At 39.9% G+C, this 20,428-nt stretch overlaps 1 protein-coding gene and 1 long non-coding RNA gene across 7 annotated transcripts in view; one reads left to right on the top strand and one right to left on the bottom strand.

Moving 5' to 3' along the window:
• CHCHD3 (coiled-coil-helix-coiled-coil-helix domain containing 3) overlaps nt 1-20,428 on the top strand; it is a 246,413-nt gene that overhangs the window by 106,856 nt on the left and 119,129 nt on the right. The window lies entirely within an intron of this gene.
• Nucleotides 623-19,432, bottom strand: LOC122461405. Its single transcript, XR_006283271.1, has 3 exons — nt 19,016-19,432; nt 2,819-2,942; nt 623-1,166 (listed from the first exon to the last, which is right to left on the bottom strand). It is a non-coding gene; the product is annotated as an uncharacterized LOC122461405 (long non-coding RNA).

Raw genomic sequence — 20,428 nt, 5'->3', positions numbered from 1 at the left:
ACACAGGGAGCGTTGACAGCAGCAAGGAGCAGTTCAACAACAGGCTGAGTTGGTGCAGAATGATTGTGGAGTGTGTTTTTGGCCGTTTAAAGGGCCGCTGGCCGCTGGTATGGGAAGCTGGACCTGGCCGATGACAACATCCCCACGGTTATATCCACGTGCTGTATCCTCCATAACATTTGTGAAAGGAAGGGTGAAAGATTCACTCAGGCATGGACCTTGGAGGTTCAACACCTGGAGGCTGAATGTGAACAGCCAGAGAGCAGGGCTATTAGAGGGGCCCAACGCGGAGCTGCAAGGGTTCGGGATGCCTTGAGGGAGCAATTTGAGGCTGAAAGCCACCAGTAACGTCTGGTGCCCTGCATGGGAGTGAAGTGCAGTGGTTCCAATGTTAGTAGGTGTCTGTGTTTGCTATGCTGACTTGCAGTGCCTGTTGCTTTCCTGGGCTAAGTTATCTTTTACTTTATGCAATAATAAAAATGTTTTTAAAGCTAAAAAATTCACTTATTGAAAAGAAACACAACTGCTTGGGAAACAGGAAGGGCATGACACGTCTGTGCTTTGTGGGACGAGCGAAGTGGGTGGGGTGGGGAACAGGACAATCACAGATATGCGTATGTCATGGTGTTATACTCATCCTTCCTGTCTGGAGTGCCATTCAATGAGTACTGCAATTTAGGCTGGCTAAAATGCATGGTGATGGGGGTTGAGTGCAGTGTGTAAGGGTCGTAGTTTTCAGGGTTGGGTGGTGAAGGCTATAAGTGTTGGAGGCAGCTGGTGGCGGTAAGAACTTGGATGTTGGGGAAAGTGGGTTGGAGGTGACATGGGGGCATAAGGGAAAGAATTTTGGGACAAGGGCTGCAGGGAGGGGCGGGCGCTGTAGTGCTCCACCTGCATGGCTACAAGCGCCTGGATAGAGACTATTATGCTTATGAGCCAGTCCATACTTTGCTGCCGGAGCACCACGCTTTTGTGCCGGCGCTCCTCATTCTGCTGGCGGATCCTCCTTTCACTGTCCTGCCACTCCTGCACTTTGTGATTTTCATTACTTGAATGCTGCATTACTTCATGCAACATGTCTTCCTTGCTTCTATGTGGCCTTTTTCTGATTCTTTGGAGTCTTTCTGCCGGTGATAACACGGGCAGCTGAGATCTCAAGGTTGCATCTGTAAAAGCAAAATGCAAGACTTAACAGAGGCAGCATTGTTCACACCAGACAGAGCAATGATTCCCCTGTACTTAAGGGCAAGCACAGTCTACACAATAGCATAAGTTGCCCATTCCAAAGCGAGCATACATAACCTATGGGAGCCCCAAAATAGTGAGTAAGCTCAGGGTCAAGTGTGACTGATTGTTTCATGGCTGTACTGTCCTCTGGGTTTCTGTGCCTTGATAGACAACAGCGGCAGGGGGCCCCTATACTGAACACTGTCCCCCCATTTTCCACAGGAGTTTGTCCTGGAAGATATCTCGCTGCTGAGGGTGACCTGTGAAGCAAGGGGGGAGGGTCTTCTACTGCAATGCGGCTTCCGCCCTGGCCCATATGCAGCTTTCCTGTGTGCAGCAATGGTCGTCCTGCCGCTCATGGCACAGTGGCGCAGACAAGTTAGCCTTACTGGGACAAGGACCACAGTGGCTCTCCTGAGAAACCTGCACAAGCGCATTGCCCAAGTTCTGCATGAGACCTTTGAAGAGATCACTAAGGCCGATTACCACGATGTGAGAGAGCACATCAACACCCTATTCCGCATCTATGCATGCATGCAGCCCTAACCCTCTTCGCCCCAAGAGCCTGCACCGAATAACTTCCTTCCCAAAATAAAAGCCGCTTATCGGGAACCTCCTCATGTTTATCCTTCCCCAAGCACCCGCCACCGTGACTGGCTGCCTTCCTCCTGGCTTGAGAACAGCTCCTGGCTGCATGCATCTAGGGATTCCGGGGTGTCTTCCTCTGCCTCAGCACCCTCGGTCCTGCTTTGCTCCTCCTCCTGCCTTGTTGCACTGGGCTCTGAAGTGTCCATGGTGGTCCTCAGAATGGAGGTGGGGTCACCCCCAAGTATCGCGTCCAGCTCTTTGTAGAAATGGCAGGTCGCAGGGGCAGCACAGGAGTGGCTGTTTGCCTGACGGGCTTTGCGGTAGGCATTCTGCAGCTCTTTCACTTTAATCCTGCATACAGCGTGTCCCGGTCATGGTCCCTTTCCATCATGTCCCTTGATATCTGCCCGAAAGTATCGTAATTCCTATGGCTGGAGCGCAGCTGGGACTGGACAGCTTCTTCCTCACAAACACTGATGAGGTCCAGCACCTCGCCATTGCTCCATACTGGGGATTGCCTGCCACGTGGAGGCATGGTCACCTGGAAAGATTTGCTGAGAGCACTCCACGCCTGGCTGAGCAAACAGGAAGGGGATTTTCAAAATTCCCAGAGAATTTAAAGGGCAGGTCTGACGGTTGGTCGCCTGAGGGCAGGGCAGTAGAGTTCAAAGTGATGACCAGAGTGGCTAGAACAGGCATTGTGGGACACTTCTGGAGGCCGATCAGAGCGCACTAACAGACCATGGCGTCCACACTGGCACCACAGTGCTCCAGCGAGGGCGCACCAAACATTATTCCACTCGCCGAGGTGGAGTACCAGGAGCGCTCTAGCTGCGGAGTCAGAGCGCTCTGTGTGCCTTGCCAGTGTGGACGGGTAGTGAGCTAGTGCGCCCGGGGCTCCTTTAATGCGCTCTAACTCGCAAGTGTAGCCAGGCCCAAAAGTTATGGGCAGCCATATAAGTGACCATGATATCAGCAGATTTATGACATTCATTCAACGTACCTTTGGAATATTAGTTATAGTCAGGACTCTTCCTACTCTGCAGCAAGGTAGACCTACATTCTGCAGTAAGCGCCCTTTTTATTGTAATATCCCACGTCTGAATTCTGCTGCAGCTTCAAGTAAACTAAAAAATGGAGGATCTTATTGAATACAAAAATGCCATAAATACATCATTCCTTGTAGTTTATTTTGGTATGTTCAGTTTATTTTACTCTACCCATATTTTCCATGTGCTGCAGATTTTATATTGACTGTGTGTAGTTGCACAGTAGAAGTTATTAGGAGTGGTAGGGAAACTGGAATGGACACTTGCGCCTTTTTGCACTCAGGAAGGTGTGGATGGGAAATGACTGGGATTTTTGCACCCAGAAGGTGGTGGAAGTTTTGGGCCTTTCAAAACGGCATGAGTTGCCGCTTAGTTCTTGGTTGGCAGTTAAGGGGTGACCGCATTTTTGGGGAGAGGTTTGAAATCCTAGTTCCCCTACCTCAGTAATTCATGACATCAACCATCAAGACTCTAGATCCACCTATGATAGATAAGCACATCACTGGGATGTTTTTAAAATAGTTAGTAGTTAAGTAGTTTACATTTACATTTCAGGTTTCAGAGTAACAGCCGTGTTAGTCTGTATTCGCAAAAAGAAAAGGAGTACTTGTGGCACCTTAGAGACTAACCAATTTATTTGAGCATAAGCTTTCGTGAGCTACAGCTCACTTCATCGGATGCATACTGTGGAAACTGCAGAAGACATTATATACACAGAGACCATGAAACAATACCTCCTCCCACCCCACTCTCCTGCTGGTAATAGTTTATCTAAAGTGATCACTCTTCTTACAATGTGTATGATAATCAAGTTGGGCCATTTCCAGCACAAATCCAGGTTTTCTCACCCTCCGCATTTACATTGTCATTGTGATGGGTTCAGTCACAGAGACCCGCTTGAGGCTGTCACCTGATGTGCTGGAATTACCTCTGAGCCCGTTTTCCACTGCCAGCTTGGGACTCCAGAAGCCTGACTTGTTGAGCCAGACACGCTAGCCTACTGCAACACAGACCCAGGTCTGGTCTGCACCCACTAAAGCTGCAGACTTCAACTAAAAACTGCTCGGCAGGTCACCTATCTCCAGCACCCAGACACCCAGTTCCTAATGGGATCCAAACCCCCAATAAATCCATTTTACTCTTTATAAAGCTTATACAGGGTAAACTCATAAAGCTTGTCTGCCCTCTATAACACTAATAGAGAGATATGCACAGCTGTTTGCTCCCGCAGGTATTAATCACTTACTCTGAGTTAATTAATAAACAAAAGTGATTTTATTAAGTATAAAAAGTAGGATTTAAGAGGTTTCAAGTGATAACAGACAGAACAAAGTAAGTTACCAAGCAAAATAAAACAAAACACGCAAGTCTAAGCCTCATACATTTAAGAAACTGAATACAGGTAAATCTCACCCTCAGAATTGTTCCAATAAGCTTCTTTCACAGACGAGACTCCTCCTTAGTCTGGGCCCAATCCTTTCCCTGGTATAGTTCTTGTTAGTTACAGCTCAGATGGTAACTAGGGATTTTCTCATGAGTGCAGCCCCCTTTGTTCTGTTCCGCCCCCTTTGTTCTGTTCCACCCCCTTTTATAGCTTTGGCACAAGGCGGGAATCCTTTGTCTCTCTGGGTCCCCACCCCTCCTCCTCCTAAATGGAAAAGCACCAGGTTTAAGATGGATTCCAGTACCAGGTGACATGGTCACATGTCCTATGAGACCCCAAGCCTCCATTCTTTCTGGCCTGACTCACAGGAACACAGGAAGGAACATTTAGTTGGGGATTGGTCCTGCTTTGAGCAGGGGGTTGGACTAGATGACCTCCTGAGGTCCTTTCCAACCCTGGTATTTTATGATTCTATGAAGGTTTATAAGTAAACAGAGCCATTTACAACCAATTGTTCTAGTTAATGGGAGCCATCAAGATCCTAAGTCACCATTAATGGCCCACGCTTTGCATAATTAAAATACGACCTCAGAGTAATGCTTCATATTTCTAGTTTTAGATACAAGAGTGATACATTCATACAAATAGGATGAACACACTCAGATCAGAAGCTTTGTAATGATACCTTACAAGAGACCTTTTGCATAAAGCATATTCCAGTTACATTATATTTACACTCATAAGCATATTTCCATAAACATGTCATAGTCATCATCAGGGAACAGTAACTCTTGGAAGACAAATGGTGAATAGGGCAGTTCACACCTCTGAACTATTTGCTGTTGCACTGAGGAACACCAGCGCTCCCTGATTTCATATCTATAGTATTTTTGGAAAATTAGTTAATCCACAAAACAATTTTTGATGAACAATGAAGAAATTTTTTGGATTTTTTTCTTCTTCAATGAATGCTTATTCTGCAGTACATCATAAGTCTGGATTGGAGGTGGACTGTGTCACAGATGCTGCTGCCCTGAATGCAGTATGATATTGAACTAACTTGGCTGACCTTCAGCGTGAACACACTAATGAAGAACTTTCCATCCAGCCTTCCTATTCATAAAATGATGTTGACTAAAGAGATTTCTTTATATACTTTTGAAGGCTGATATTTGGTGCTACGGCAATTAAATGTAAAGTTGGAGGTTTGTGTGTATGAAAGAGAGAAACTGTATTAAATTAAATGTGAAATCTTTTTTTAGTATTTAATATTTATAATAAGGTAAAAATGAGATGGAAAAATGTTCTGTATTCCCACAGTGATGCTGTTTTCTGTATTAACTACAGTTTAAGCATCAGTATTGTCTATCTCTTGGGTTGAGTTGTTTTTTTTTTTTTAATGTGGCTTGTCTTTGCTTTTTTACACAGGATAGCTTATTTAATATTTAGTTATAAAATTGCTCATGGTTCTAGCTGAGACAGAGAGGTTTCAGACAATGTGTGGGGGAACTTAATGGTGACCTACAAAGAAAACCATTGTTGCAATTTTTAAATTTATATGTAACAAATGTTTGGGGATTTTAAAATGTATTCCCTTTTTCCACTATAAATATAAGGTCTTGGCTGTCTTATTTTTGCTGGAAGACTATTTAGAGGACAGGAATGGGCAGTTTAACAGCTCTGAGTTTGAAAAGTAGGTGGCGTTGTATCTTTCACAAATACAGGATTTCCCCCAAGTGTATGTCAGAAGTTTGAGTTAAACAGATGTTAACAGAAAGTTAGCAACAGTCTGATTATACCTAATTAAATAATAATATGATTACTATAATCATGTGTTTGCTTATATGGTGTCCCGAAATGTGCTTTAGGTGCCTCTGGCAAATAGAATGACCTAACCACTGCCCTGAAAAGCTTTCAGTCTAAAATTTTAGAAAAGAGATAGTGAATGCTAGTAACAGAAGAATGGGAATAGAGGGAAAAGAGGACCAGGCTTCTTACTAAAAATTAACTAACTGCCAAAAATAAGATAATTCTTCAAATTTCAGTCTCTCATCATGCCATAATTATTTCAACACTACTGCATTGATGCTGTCCTTAAAGGCCACTGGAAAGCTGCAGCTACTACTGCAGGAAGTGGCAGTCTGTCTTCTAGGAAAGGCAGTCTGACGAATCCCATTTCCAGCAGCCTCCAATGCACCAGCTGGAGTACAAGAATTTGTATTCAACCAACAAGAAATTAATCTATCAGGCTAGGAATAAATCCTGCTGAAGGTGAATACATGGGCTTTCCCTTTAGCACTCTTCCCTCTGTTTTTCCATAAGGTCAAATGAGCTAAAGAAAATACTAAAAGTAGACTTTTAGTGCACACCAAACTAGCATGAAAATCTTACCTACCTTTTCTTTAATTCTACAGGTCACTTGTGGCTAATGTATTCAGAGAAAGTGATATGAGTGAACCTATCTTGTTCTAGCTCCCACCTTTACAAACTTCTGTAAGAAATAGCTGTGATTTTTTTTGTGTATGTGTTCTTGTTCCAAGTGGGTGGATGATAGGGGAGGAAGAGAAATTCAAAATATCAATTTATTTACAGTATAGGAAAGCAAAAACCACGCCAGGCTTTACTGATCTATTTATCTAGGTATTGTATGATCCCCATCACCATACTATGAGTACCTCCCCAGTATTTAAATGTAGAAATAACACTTTCCTCCTTCCTACCATCAATCTCCTCTTTCCCAGCCTTGAAAAGCATTAAAAGAAAGTCTGATTTATAACCTAGGGAAGTCTTTCCTCACTTACACCAAAACACCAGACACTCTCAGCTATCATCATGAGGTCTACCATCGTGACTTAATTTTTAAAACTCTGTTGGCAGCCCTTCAGTTCAGCCTTTCACAGTACAAATAACTTGACCACTCTCTGTGTTGTATACATTTCTGTTTTCTTTGTTAAGATGTTAGACTAGTATCTGTGCTCTAAATACAAAAAGGGCAATACAATAACACTGGAAAAAGGCTCATCACTGGGATATCGGAAGCATAAAAAAAACTTGCTGGAGGCCAAAAATTGGCTTCAAAAATCAACTTTAAAGTGGGGAAAATAATAGCCCACAGTGTATTCATATATCCTCTATGTATACTGAAAAGATGTATTTTACTCCTAAGTTTTACATGGGCAAGAACATTTGCCTCTGTTTGGAATTCCCTTTTCAATGTCAGATATTTCCCCCCTTGATGTATTCTATATGCTCTAGTAGAAATTACTTTGAAAAGAAACCATTAAAGGTATGCTAATGACTCTGAATTGTAACAGATGCTGTGGAAAGAGGCCTGTTGGCTCAGGCACAGGACCATTAACTATCTATCATAAAGTACTCTGGACTTTCTCATTTATTACTATTGCGTAACCCTAAGGGAGGGGGTGGCGTGAAAAACAGCAAGAGTTTCTCTCTCCAAGCAAAATCGTAAGGTACTTACTTATCCTAATGTCATGATCCCCACTGTTTATCTGCATGATGATTAGGAAAATGAGAAGTTGTGAAATATTGTTTTACAAACGTGATTTGAATTAACCATCTTAAAAAAAAAAAAAGAAAGAAAAAAAAAAAAGGACAATGCGTTTCTCACCATGCTAACGGATTAGTCGATCTTCAAAACAAGAAACTAATTACAGGCATTGCTTTTGGGATAATATGGCCAAACTGACTGGCCACAATTAGAATCATAGAAGCATAGAATCATAGAATATCAGGGTTGGAAGGGACCTCAGGAGGTCAATTACCAGACTTTGTATCCCTCTGCTTCTGTCCAGTCCTTCCAGCATTATTCTGCTTCTGTTTCTGAGCCCTCTGTTCCTATTCATCCCACATTTCTGTCAGGTTCTGTCTCCACAGTTTCTCTCTCTGCATTCAAGTCAAGTTGCCTCTTTTTCCTTCTGTGCTTCCTGGGTGCTAGCCCTGGGGGTATGTAAGCATAGGCAAGACCCTCTCCCTGCTTGCACTTCTGGTGCTTGGCACCACCCTGCCCCCTGCTGCTGAGAAGAGCTGTTAGAGGAAAAAATCCTGCTTCTTGCAGTACTGAGATGGTGCTTGCCCAGTCATTCAGTGGGCATACTTAGGAGCTGTGAGGGTGTGGAGATGCTTCTTTGGAGGATTTAGCTACCAAATGCTAAAAACCTCTGAGTGTATGAACTGTAATTTTTTGCAAAAAGAAAAGGAGTACTTGTGGCACTTGAGAAACTAACAAATTTATTTGAGCATAAGCTTTCGTGAGCTACAGCTCACTTCATCGGATGCATCTAAGGTGCCACAAGTACTCCTTTCCTTTTTGCGAATACAGACTAACATGGCTGCTATTCTGAAACCTGTAATTTTTTGGAGGCGTATAATGTGGCTAATTTTAGGCTGTTTTTAATGAGGACAGCAAAAGACACATCTTTGATACCGGGGTGACACACATCCCTGTCTTGCCAAATCTCAAGTCCCTGCTCCAAAGCATGTGAATGCTAGAGCTTTTAGTGAAATAGTAATATTTTTTTAAGATGGTCAAAACCAACATACCTTTTCCTAACCGTTTTTCTTGGAAATGGTTAAACTGTTTTTAGCTGAAACATTTCAGAGGAGAGGGGTTGAGGCTGAAACAAACACCTAGTGTGTGACATTTCAGTCTGAACGATAAATGTTTGTTAAAGTTGTTATAAGTAACTGAAAACAAGTGGTTAGGCAACCTTAACTATAGGCATAGCTACCAGCTCCACTTGTAATTTTATCCCTGAAAATCTGAGCTGTACTGACAAATGTATGATAACCTATCTGTTTCGGGCACATAACATTTGTATTACATCAGGCTCCTGACATGTTCAGGATGAGAGCTTTTCTCTTGTTTCTATCCTGAGCTCTGCAAGGACACTGACAAAATTATTAAAATACATACCTAGGAAGAGAATTTACTGTAAAAGTCAGTCAAATAAAGACATACTAGGTCATTATGAAAATAAAAATTAGGTTAAATATAAAGGAATGAAAAACACTGTTAAATACTTTCCAGGGTTATAGACAATTTTTTATATATTTGAGAAATAGTAGATTATGATTGCATCTGTGGAGGCAGGGCAATATCTGGAATATTTTCACTGGGCTGATGAAGCTAGGCTGTGGAGTGCACTAGAGGTGGTAGTATTGATCTTGAGGGTGTGCTGCAAGAATTCACTTTCTTAAGCAGACGTTTGGGGAGGCCTGAAGGATCTGAGGATGGGGTTTCCTTTGCAGATTTGAAGCAGGAGAAATTTTGGTTATATTTGGTTTTATTTTACTGCCTGGTGGTTTTAAGTGCACAGAAGGATGGGTTTGTTGGTCTTTAGGCTTGTAATGGTTGTGTAATGTGTTCTTAACTGATGACAAGGGTGCTTAGAACTTGGGATGGAAAAAAACCTGTGGTTATTCATTGCTGACATCTAAATAAAATAATGTTTTTGTAACAAACAAAACGGCAGAGCTGAGGCTGTGCACGCATCCTTAACATTGGCATTTTCTGAGTCTTGAGTCCTAAACTCCTAACAGTGCAATGTTAAGGTTAATACGACATTTATAGGCTTCTGTATATATTTATGTTGAAGATATAATTTAAATAGCCAGAATTTTTAATATTCATATTTTGTTCCATCTTGTGCAGAATATTCTTATTTGTGTGTGAGATAATTTAAAATTCTCCTTTTAAGAAAATGAAAATTGTTGTCTGGAGTCAGTACTAGTATAAACAAGCATGATTCTGGTTAATTTAAAGCAGTTCTGCTTGTGTAAACCAGTAGTGGATTTAGGTCTGTTTGAATATCAGTTTTGCCTTCCATGTATTTCATGTCTGTTTGCAAGCTCCATTTTAATTTTCTATGTTCTTGACTTTTTTAGCGAGGTGTAATTTATTTCAAGATTTTAAAAAAGCAGTTATGTTGTTTCTGGTTTTGGTAGGTGTTCTTTGCAACCAAAGTAACTTGTTTCATTTGCAGTGTGTCAATCCAGTTTTATAACAGTTCTAAATATGGGCATGGGCTGTTAAGTAATGTTGGTTCTTCATTCAGCTAGGTCTGCATTTGTTAAAAATGGAAAGAAATATTAAGTTATCAGCTGTGTCTGTAATGAAACTACATGTAATTTTTTCTATTTAAATTTTGTACAGCAGATCAAAAATTTTTCCCCTGACAATAGTCTGGTAGTGCGTCAACTCATACTTTAGTATCATATGTTGTAACAATGGTGTCTGTTCTCTATACATTTCTATCAAAATAAAGAACCTTCTCTTCACCTCTTTGTGTTTGAGGATAATCTTTTGAAGAGGGAATATTTTTTTCCCATTTTATCCCTTTATACTCCTTGCTCATGGGTGTAATGTATATGATGCCTGTGACAGTGTTAATATGGAAAAGGCCACTTTCAGTAGCTGTGCCTTCAAGACCTGATCAGCCAGTGAGATTGTTTTGATCATACAACACTATTGATTTAGAGTTCATTGATTTTGTTATCTCTTGAAAACCTGCTGGAAAATTCTGGGAGTAAAGTTTCATTGAAACGCAGAACTTGCTATTTGCTCAACATGCTTTTCAGTACTGCTCTTTCTTAACTCATTGTATGCAGTGTTGTAGCCGTGTGAGACCCAGGATATTAGCGAGACAAGGTGGGAGAGGTAATTTTTTTTATTGGACCAACTTTTTCTCTTTCTTATGAACTGAAGTTGGTCTGATAAAAGATATTACCTCACCCGCCTTGTCTTACTGAACTCAGGATTTTTAAAAAACATACTAACGCTCCTCTAGAATTATTGGCAGAATGAAGGCTGTGCCCCCTCATGTGATATCTTTTGTTCCTGTGTACAAAGTTCAGTTTATGCTTCTCAGGATTTTCACTGGAAGTTGAAATTAGCCAGAAATGCTTTGTGGCCTTCGAAAGGAGTTTTAATATATTTTGCTCCTTCTGGTCAAGGTGTGTGAAACATTGAGAAGCCTTGGAATGTCATTGTATTATCTTGTGTTTTGATTCTGAGGTGGTCTGTATTACATTATCACTCTTTTATTATGTTCTCCTCAACCAATTTTTCAGACTATATTTAAGGCACAAGTCTTATTTAGGTGTTTGAGGAATTTGATGTGAAGTGCAACATCTTTAACTCTTCTACCTCGTGCTTACGTTGGTCTGTGTATCCCATTTCGAGGAAGAACTGAAAAGAAGACTTTCAGAAACAGGAAATATATTGAAAAGCTTTGAGGGAGATCCTAGATTCCTACTACTTTTCTGAGGTCAATGAAATCAAGAGGATTTCTTCTTTGGGTCTGTTTTCCCCCAGGGTGGATTGATTTAAATCAGCAAGCTGGAAACCTGGAGTTAAATAATTAATTTTAATTGTGTTTTGCATTTGCACTTTTTATTTTCATAAAGAAAGGTTGATTCTCACTGGTTGGTAACCACTTAAAAAAAGTTCCTTTGCAACTAAATATAGCAGTGTATTAAACTTGGTACTTCTTTTTTTGCTAACTGGAAGGATACATAAGAATGGCCATACTGGGTCAGACCAATGGTCCATCTAGCCCAGTGTCCTGTCTTCTGACAGTAGCCAATGCCAGATGCTTCAGAAGGAATGAACAGAACAGACAATCATTGAATGATCCATCCCCTGTTGTCCGCTCTCAGCTTCTGGCAGTCAGGGGCGAAGGACACACACAGCATAACGTAGCATCCCTGACCATTTTGGCTAATAGCGATTGATGGACATAGCCTAATGGACAAGCCTCCAGGAACTTGTCTCATTCTTGTTTTGAATCCACTGATAGTTTTGGCCTTCACAACATCCCCTGGCAACAAGGTCGAGGTTGATGGTGCATTGTGTGAAGAAGTACTTCCTTTTGTTTGTTTTTAAACCTGCTGCCTATACCATATACATTTATTTGAACAATTATATAGCTTAACATACAGTTATTCAGATTCTTAATTTTGACTTTTTTTATGTTATGTTAGAAAATGGTGAAGGATGCATTTATTTATTAGATGATTAAATTTTTACTTGTGATTTGTTGCAAATTCTATTTGGATGGAAATTCACATTCAAAAATTAAACATGCACAAAACCACCTTTTTGATTTTTTTTTTAATTAGTTAAATAAAGCTACCTGCAGTCTGCTTGATACACCAGGAAAGGAGTTATCAAAAAGTTTAACAAAACATGTTTTGCATTTAAAACATTTATTAAACAAAGGAAGTATTATCTTTAATTAGTGACCTAAACTCATTGTTTTTGACTGACCTATCTTTCAAGATTTTAGAAGTAGTACATCTCATCTTCTTAGTTTTATTCAGAAATTGGAAGATGAAAACAAACTTTTCTGCTTTTTTCAACTCCCAAGTGGTTTCGTAACTTTGAATGAACTAGTTGTTGAACTAAATCATTTGAATAAACTGAACTGAAGAAAATATTCTCTTTATACTTGCTGAAAAGCCTACTGCTGTCAAAAGATGGCTTAGAATTTCAACCAAACTCTCTGGTTCCAGGTGCTTAGCCAGTGAGTTCCACCGGTTCAGTGGTTTTGACTTTCTTTAAAACTTGGAAGTAAATATATACTATTCAAATGCTATTTGTGTTTAATTTTAATGATTTTAATATATTGTAAAATGTTTAGGCCTTAACATAAGTTGTCAATTAAAAATTTAATTTAAATACATTTATTTAAAAAATAAACCTTAATTTAGTTTAAATAAAAAATCAAATTTTTACTTTTAAAAAATCATTGATCCACCCTGTTTCCCCTGACCCCCCCCCATTTTATTGACAAAACATTTAACGTTAAGTGATACTGGGGGCCAGAGTAGTCTAATTGGTACAGATTTTGGTGGTTTCACTAATCAGCAGACGTTGGCATGGGAGGTGTCCTAACCGTCAAATCTCCCCAGCAATGAAGAAGGTGGACAAAAAGATACTTGATCCAATTTTTGCTATTGTTTCAACTCTTCCGTGAGTATTGAATGCAGTGAGGACCAAATCTGGATGGCTGCTGAATTAGGTGTAGTGTCTGCAGGAATATTGTTCCTGAGAAACTTAAAATATTGGTTTTCCAGTATGTGAGGCTCCCCACTTGCACTGCCAGCTGTGATCTGTGCTGCTTAGCTTTGGGGAGAAAGATTTGGGAGAGAAAGGAGTGTGTCTAGCAATTAGGTGAATACTTCCTTCAATTCTTGTGGAATTCTATGCTTCCTTTCACATATAATAGCACTCCCCAACCAACATGATCTACTCTATCAATCCTGTATATTTTGTGTCCTGGTATTACTGTGTCCCATTGATTATCGTTGTTCTACCAAATTTCTGTGATGCCTGTTATATCAATATTGTCATTTAATACCAGGCATTCAAGTTCACCCATCTTATTTCTGGACTTCAAGATCATATTTAAACATCTCCTTCACAGAATAGATCTTTTTATGTTCAGATAGTTTTTCTGTTGTAGCAAACTTGAAATGATGTTTAGATTTACCTGTAAATTATTGGTTGATGGAAGGCAGATCTTTGGACAGGGTAGCAATATCAGTGTGTTTCACATAGGTACTGAAAAAAGTGTACTACAGAATACATTATTGCAAATGACTGTAACCCTAGATCAGCAGCTAAAATGCAGAGCCACAAGACAATGTAATGTCCAAATGACTCAGTGGTGTGTGTTTGCATCCACGCCACCCACTATAAGTTAGATAGTATATTAGGAAAAGAATCAAAACTATCCAGACTATTCCTAGAATGTGCGTGTTCTGATATGAGATGTCTGTTTCGTCCCTCTCAATCATATTTGTTCAGTGGACTATTCGTTCTCGTCTGTTATTTTTCTTCTTTCTTTTTTATAGAATGCTTGATTTTTATATAAATAATATATAAAATGCAGACTTATCCTTTGAAGGGTTTCTTAGTTTTTCCTTATCATTTGTGGGGTATTGAGGGAAATTATCAATTTAACATTGGTTTCTTGTTTCTTCATGGAACATAATATTTTCTGTAGTTTTGTGCTCTAGAAGAGCTACTGGTTCTATGCAGCGATATCTAAAGTAGGGGCAGGTCTTGCCTGGGGGCAAGCATTCTGCATAAATTTCTACCCACTCAGCTATTCCTTGTGATTGTAGTGTGTTCCATAGGGTATGGGGTTCTCATAAGAAATTTTTTGGTGGCCTCAGAGTATGCCCACCAACTGTTGCTGGTGGCCGCTCTGACAATTTTTCTAAGCCGGAGTCCCACTGTCCTGGGGCTGAAGTCCAGAGCTGGAGCCCAGAGGCTGGAGCTGAGGAGGGCTGAAGGCCAGAGCCTGCTGCCAGAACCCCACGACTGGGGGGTGAGGATGGGGAGCCAGGGAGGTAGGGTCGCTGAAGCCTGAAGCCTGCCCCCAGAGCCTCAGTGAACTGAAGCCTGAAGCCCACTCCTGAAGCCCCTCTGTCCCTGGGAACGTAGGTCGGGAACTCATCGGCTGCCTGCGGAGTTGAAGGTTCCTCCCCTGCCGAGCACACACCCCAGCCCCATGTATCTGCCGATGTGCTTCCTGGACCCTCCAAGAGGTTGTGTGGTGCATGGCACTGATTCCCTGCTGGTGGCGCCAGCAAACACCAATGTAGTGCATTCAGGAGCAACGGTTGGATGCTGTAGGGAGGGGCTGCTGCTTTGCCCCCCATCTCTGCCCTGGAGGCTGTTCTGGCTGCAGAAAAATCCCCTGGTGGCCACATGAGGCTATGGTGGCTGCATTTGAGAAACACTGGGTTAGGCAGTTAGTGATCCTGATCCCAGGGGAAATTGAAGTGGATTATCTTGATGTGATCTTTATCCCCAAAATCATGACTAACTGCTGCTGTCCAAGTTGTGTTGGAGAGTTCCTCAAATTTCAGAAGGGTTTGCCATCATCCTGCAGTTTGTTTGAAGGCCACACAATTCCACAGAGTAGTTCACTGCAGGATACTACTATGTCAACTTAAGAGAATAACATTTACAGGTACCGTAACTAATTTTCTCAAGATCGTAGTTGATAGAATGATATAGAAAATTGTTGCATCTGTCATAATTCTAAATGGATAGAATATACTGCTGAGTGTAGAACGGACCATACAAAAAAAATCACAACTTGTACTAATAGTGAGAGAAGAAATCCATTTTATACTCCATTAAACTGTACCACATCATAAATAATTTATGCTCAACCTTGCTCTGTTCTATATCAAAGTGGATAAACTAGTTATTTTAGGCACATTTTAATGAATGTAATGGTTTTCCTGACTCTTTGTTTCTTTAAAGTGGAGATCTGTGGTTCTTGAAGTCCCAAGTTCATTGTATAAATCTAAGTGGATGAAATTATAAGAGATTTTTCAAAAAAAATATTGGTTTACTGGCTCCTTGAAGCTAGTTATTCCATTGTAAATAGTTAAATACATGGGCGACTTAGAATGTGTCAGAATCGTTACATTTATTTGTGCAATGGTTGTATTCTAAAATTCAATTTCTCAATGTTATTGCTATTAGCTACAGTAAACCTATTTTACTTATTAACACAATCTCTAAAAGTATGAGAAGGTCTTTACCGAATAAAAAGTAAAGATATGGTCCTTACCACCAAAGAGTTTAACTGCATTACTCAGCCTTTCATTTTTCTTCAATGGCTACACTGAATAACATCAACTTTCTCCCCACTGTTGTGCAGTGTGCTGTGCCATCAGACCTCCCTCCATCCCTCAGATAGTTGTATTTCAGTGCTGCTGGGGTGTGTGGGTGTGCATAATATAGCCTATTAAATCCTTCAGGTTGCTCAGGAAGAATATAAGAATGGCCATACTTGGTCAGACTAAGGGTCCATCTAGCCCAGTATACTGTCTTCTGACAGTGGCCAATGCCAGGTGCCCCAGAGGGAATGAATAGAATAGGTAATCATCAAGCGATCCATCCCCTGTCGCTCATTTCCCCGCTTCTGGCAAACAGAGGATAGGGACACCTAGAGATTATTCATAAATATATAGTATTTATTATATTTAAACAGCATTGATACTTTCTTACTGTTCTGAATGTTGTTGTTTCAAAACCTTCCCTTTTGGTATGTTAACCGCTGGATTTGAAAAATCCTAGCACAACCTTCCCCACTCGGTCCCCATAAAACTCATCATATTTCGAATATGCATAATGGGTGTTGATAGTAAAGCATTACAGATACCAGTTAATTTAACACCCAAACAATAATCAAAATGTTCTGGATTTAAATGGAAAGACTGGATATTTAATTTTCTTCTAAAGTATTACACATCCATTGGATTTATTTTTCACTGTCATTGCCCTTTCACTAAAGCATCTCCACATTTTCCATATTTATATTTAATTCTGGATTTTAGGAATACAGACTTTATAAAAAATTAAGTTCAAACTGTATGGTGCAAGTATAGTCCTCTGATTAGGAACTGTCCTCTGACAAATTAGTGATCATTCCTTTTATATAGTACACTGCAGAAACAGCAACCACCATATTAAATCTTAATCAATAACAATGTTTTGCTAATTACAGGAGCGAGTTTATATATTGGATAAATTGCTGTTTGTAAATGCTGAATTATATTAACTAAAACAGCTAATTACCAGCAGCAGAATAAACATAAGGTTTGCTAAAAGCTACCATCCGTAGCTTGAAGCAGTCTCTGCTGCCTAATATTTTAGTCAATATGGAAAATAAGGTAATGACATTATAACTACATTTATCGTGCAGGCCAATTTCTTCAAAAATGCATGCAAGTATTATTATTTTACTCGGAGTCTGTGAAATATGATTTATTTAATGCATTTCAGCCCCCATAATATTAAGACATAATTGAGATGAGGAAAAGAATTGCATGAAGTCAAAGTATGGTATGTGAATCATGGTTTAAATTGTGTGTAATTTTAAGGCACTTAGGGGAATTGTGAAATATATATAATGCATTCTTAGGTTTGAAAAAGGTTTTGAGAACAATAGTCCAGTTTTTTGGAACTTCTTAACCTTTTAAACTAGGATTGTTTTTATTATTATGTAAATGAAAGTCATGGCCAGTGTGAATGAGCATAAATCCACAAATCACATGTCCATTTCATGTGATTAAAAGCTTGTGATCCAGATCTGTTAAAACATGGACATTTATAGTGCATGTTCAGTAAAATTGGAGAGAAAATGTATAATTTGGATAAAGCCACTAATGTAAGCATATAAACTATGTAGCTGGATGAGTGACAACAGCAGAAATGTAGCCAGCATACTTAGATGGGAATCATTTAAATGATTCTTGGAATTTTGATGATTATTGCTTTCAAAAGACTGAAAATCACAGGTCTCGGCTTTATAGTTTAATTACTTGCTAAACAATTGCTAGTGATTTCACTAAATCACAAGGCTTCCAAACAAATAACATCAGTAACTGCAGCTATGCCTGAACAACTCCAATTTTCTTGACAATGGCTACCAAACTGTGTTTAGTCTGACATAAACTGTTAGCTGAAGAGAAAGCAGTAGTACAGTAGCTTCCAGTATGTGTTTTGGTCTAGGGCTAAAAAGTGGAGTTTTCTACTAATACATAAGTCTACAGCAAAATTAGTTTCAGCATATTTCAACATACAATAAGAAATTTTATTTGTGCTTTGCTTTTTTAAAATGTCTCTGCTTAATACAGATAAGAAACTTTTTGTCCATTTTTGCATAATGTGTAATACTTAAACATCTGCTGGCAGAACTGAGTTGATGCCTTTAGGGCATCTCTAGTTTTTTCTTTCTTAACCAACAGGTTTATGATGCAAATAGATTAATAAACCCCCAGGAGCCTAAATCACAAAAACCACAAAAACACTGCACAAAATTTGACACAGTTGGGTACAGCTGGGGGTCTGTTCTTAGTAAAGACCCAGAGCTGAGTAGGAATGGAATCTGAACTACTTTTCATCACTGTTGTTCAGGGCATTGGATGGATGAAAGGAGAAAACTGCATTTGCCCTGGCTGAACCTGGTCCCATTGTGGCAGTTCACTTTATTACTTGGTTTGTCGTTGTTGGTTTTTTGCCAGTATTCAGATACAGACTACATAATTCCATAAGACTCTTTTGATATCCTTAACCTCAGAATACTGGGGTCTTGTCTACAAGGTTGGGTAGTGCTCACTACGGGGGTATGATTTCTAAAACGAACTAATGTGTTCTTCATTAATTGGTCCATGTAGACCAAGCTGGTGCGCATTAAAGGTTCCCTACTGCATTTAAATGTAGTGCTTGAACAGTACTCTGTTAACATGTACTAGGGAAACTTTAGTGTGCACCAGCCAGGTCCATAATATGCAACACATTTAGCGTGCTTTAGAAATCACACCCCTGTAGTGTGCGCTACTTCACCATATAGACAAACCCTGGGTTTAATGTGTCATCTTTCAAACAACTGAAAACAATAAGACCAGCAAATCACATTTGTTTTCACATTGTTTGGTTAATTAGAAAACAAGGTCAGGATGAATAAATATATGAAAGGAGTTGCTACAGTCTGTCTCTTCCTCCCTTCTTTCCTTTCTGTACAATGGGATTGATACTTCCCGAACACCATTGCCAAGGGGATTTGTGAGGATTGATTAAAGCAGTTTGAAAATAAGGTCTATATATATATATATACGTTCAAATTGATAGTTATAAATACCTTTTTTTAAGCTTTCATATAATGACTCTTATCTAAAGGGCTTTCAAAGAGCTTTTGTAAGATAAATATAAAATTACCTGTATTTCTCATTGCTGTCACCAACGAAATCATCTCCAGAGGTGGAACGTGGTAGCAATTTACACGCTTAGTAATGTTACAGAAGAGTTAAATACTGGATGTGAATAAAGTAGTAGTTTTTCTATTGATTTAATAAGTACTGACAGTGTGTTTTGTGCTGTACAAGACAGAAAGCTAAAGACGAAAGTATTCAGTATGAAAGTTCAGGAGGAAATTAAGTAAGGAGAGTGTAAGCTACTTGCAATAGGAACATGGTCAGGATTTTGAATTTAACAACTATAATCTACAGTTTTATGTGGAACTTTAATGACTCCAAAGAATCATTCTGGAAAAGCAAGGCAATGCACAGTGCCATCTAACACCATGCTGAACAGTATTTCAGCCCCGATGCAGAGTGAAGACAGCTACCTGCTGAGTCACCATGACTGTTTCTGGCAGCAATTCTGAGTTTTCCTGGAGGTCTCCCACAAGCTAAACAGAATCAGGGGTTGAACTTCATGAGGTCACAGGCTGAAGTAGTATGTTCTCTGCTGATATGTTAGAACTAATACATTGCTGAAACCATTGAGAGGAAGCTTCTTTCTTGGAGGGTAAAATTCACACACTCTTTTTATTGTCCTTACGGAAAAATGTCTCATTTTGTTAAAGGTAACAGTACTATACATTTTGATTTAGACTGTTTTTGACTCTATTCTGCTTCCTTCAGTCCTCTGTTTCCTCTTTATTTCCACAGATGTCAGGGGCTTTTCCCTTCTTGCTTGACCTGGAGATCTAAGATTCATTGGCACAGAGCACCCAGGAAGTTTTCTAATTGGCAAAAATATAACCTGGTAGCAGTAGGTTGCTTTTTCAGTTTCCTAATTGGCCTCAAGGGCTGCCAGTAAAACCTGGTTGGGTTTGATTGATGGAAAGATTGTGTTGGTTGCAAAGTCTGCATCTCATCTACAAGGTTAGATAATTTTAAAAAACAAAATTAACCCCCCCACTATACCGTGCCACATACACAAAGGTTCTTTAGGAAAATCAGTTTCTTAAGCATTAAGGAGTACTTGTAGTGTTATATGAAGATACCTTGAGTTACAAGGAAAAACTTAAAGATATTGTGCTATTTCTAACTTTCAGCTGTATGCAGTGTTGTTGTAGCTGTGTCAGTCCCAGGATATTAGAGAGACTTTATTCTTGTGTCGGCCTCTGGTGGTGGGGGGACCCCTCTGGACAAGGGTATGTCCGACTCTATGGGCTTTAAGAAGTGTCACACTTGCAGCGAGGCAATCCTGATCACGGACAAGCATTCCCAGTGCATTCGTTGCCTCGGTGAGGGCCAGTCCAACAGAAGTGTTCTATCTGCCAGCAGCTCTGACTGAGATCCTGCAGGGACAGAGCGCTCTGCCTGAAAAACATAATGGAGGCGG

The sequence above is a fragment of the Chelonia mydas genome, chromosome 1, assembly GCF_015237465.2.
Source record: "Chelonia mydas isolate rCheMyd1 chromosome 1, rCheMyd1.pri.v2, whole genome shotgun sequence".
Lineage (NCBI taxonomy): Eukaryota > Metazoa > Chordata > Testudines > Cheloniidae > Chelonia > Chelonia mydas.
The sequence above is the reverse complement of the archived record's forward strand: the minus strand, read 5'-3'. Positions and strand labels throughout refer to the sequence as shown.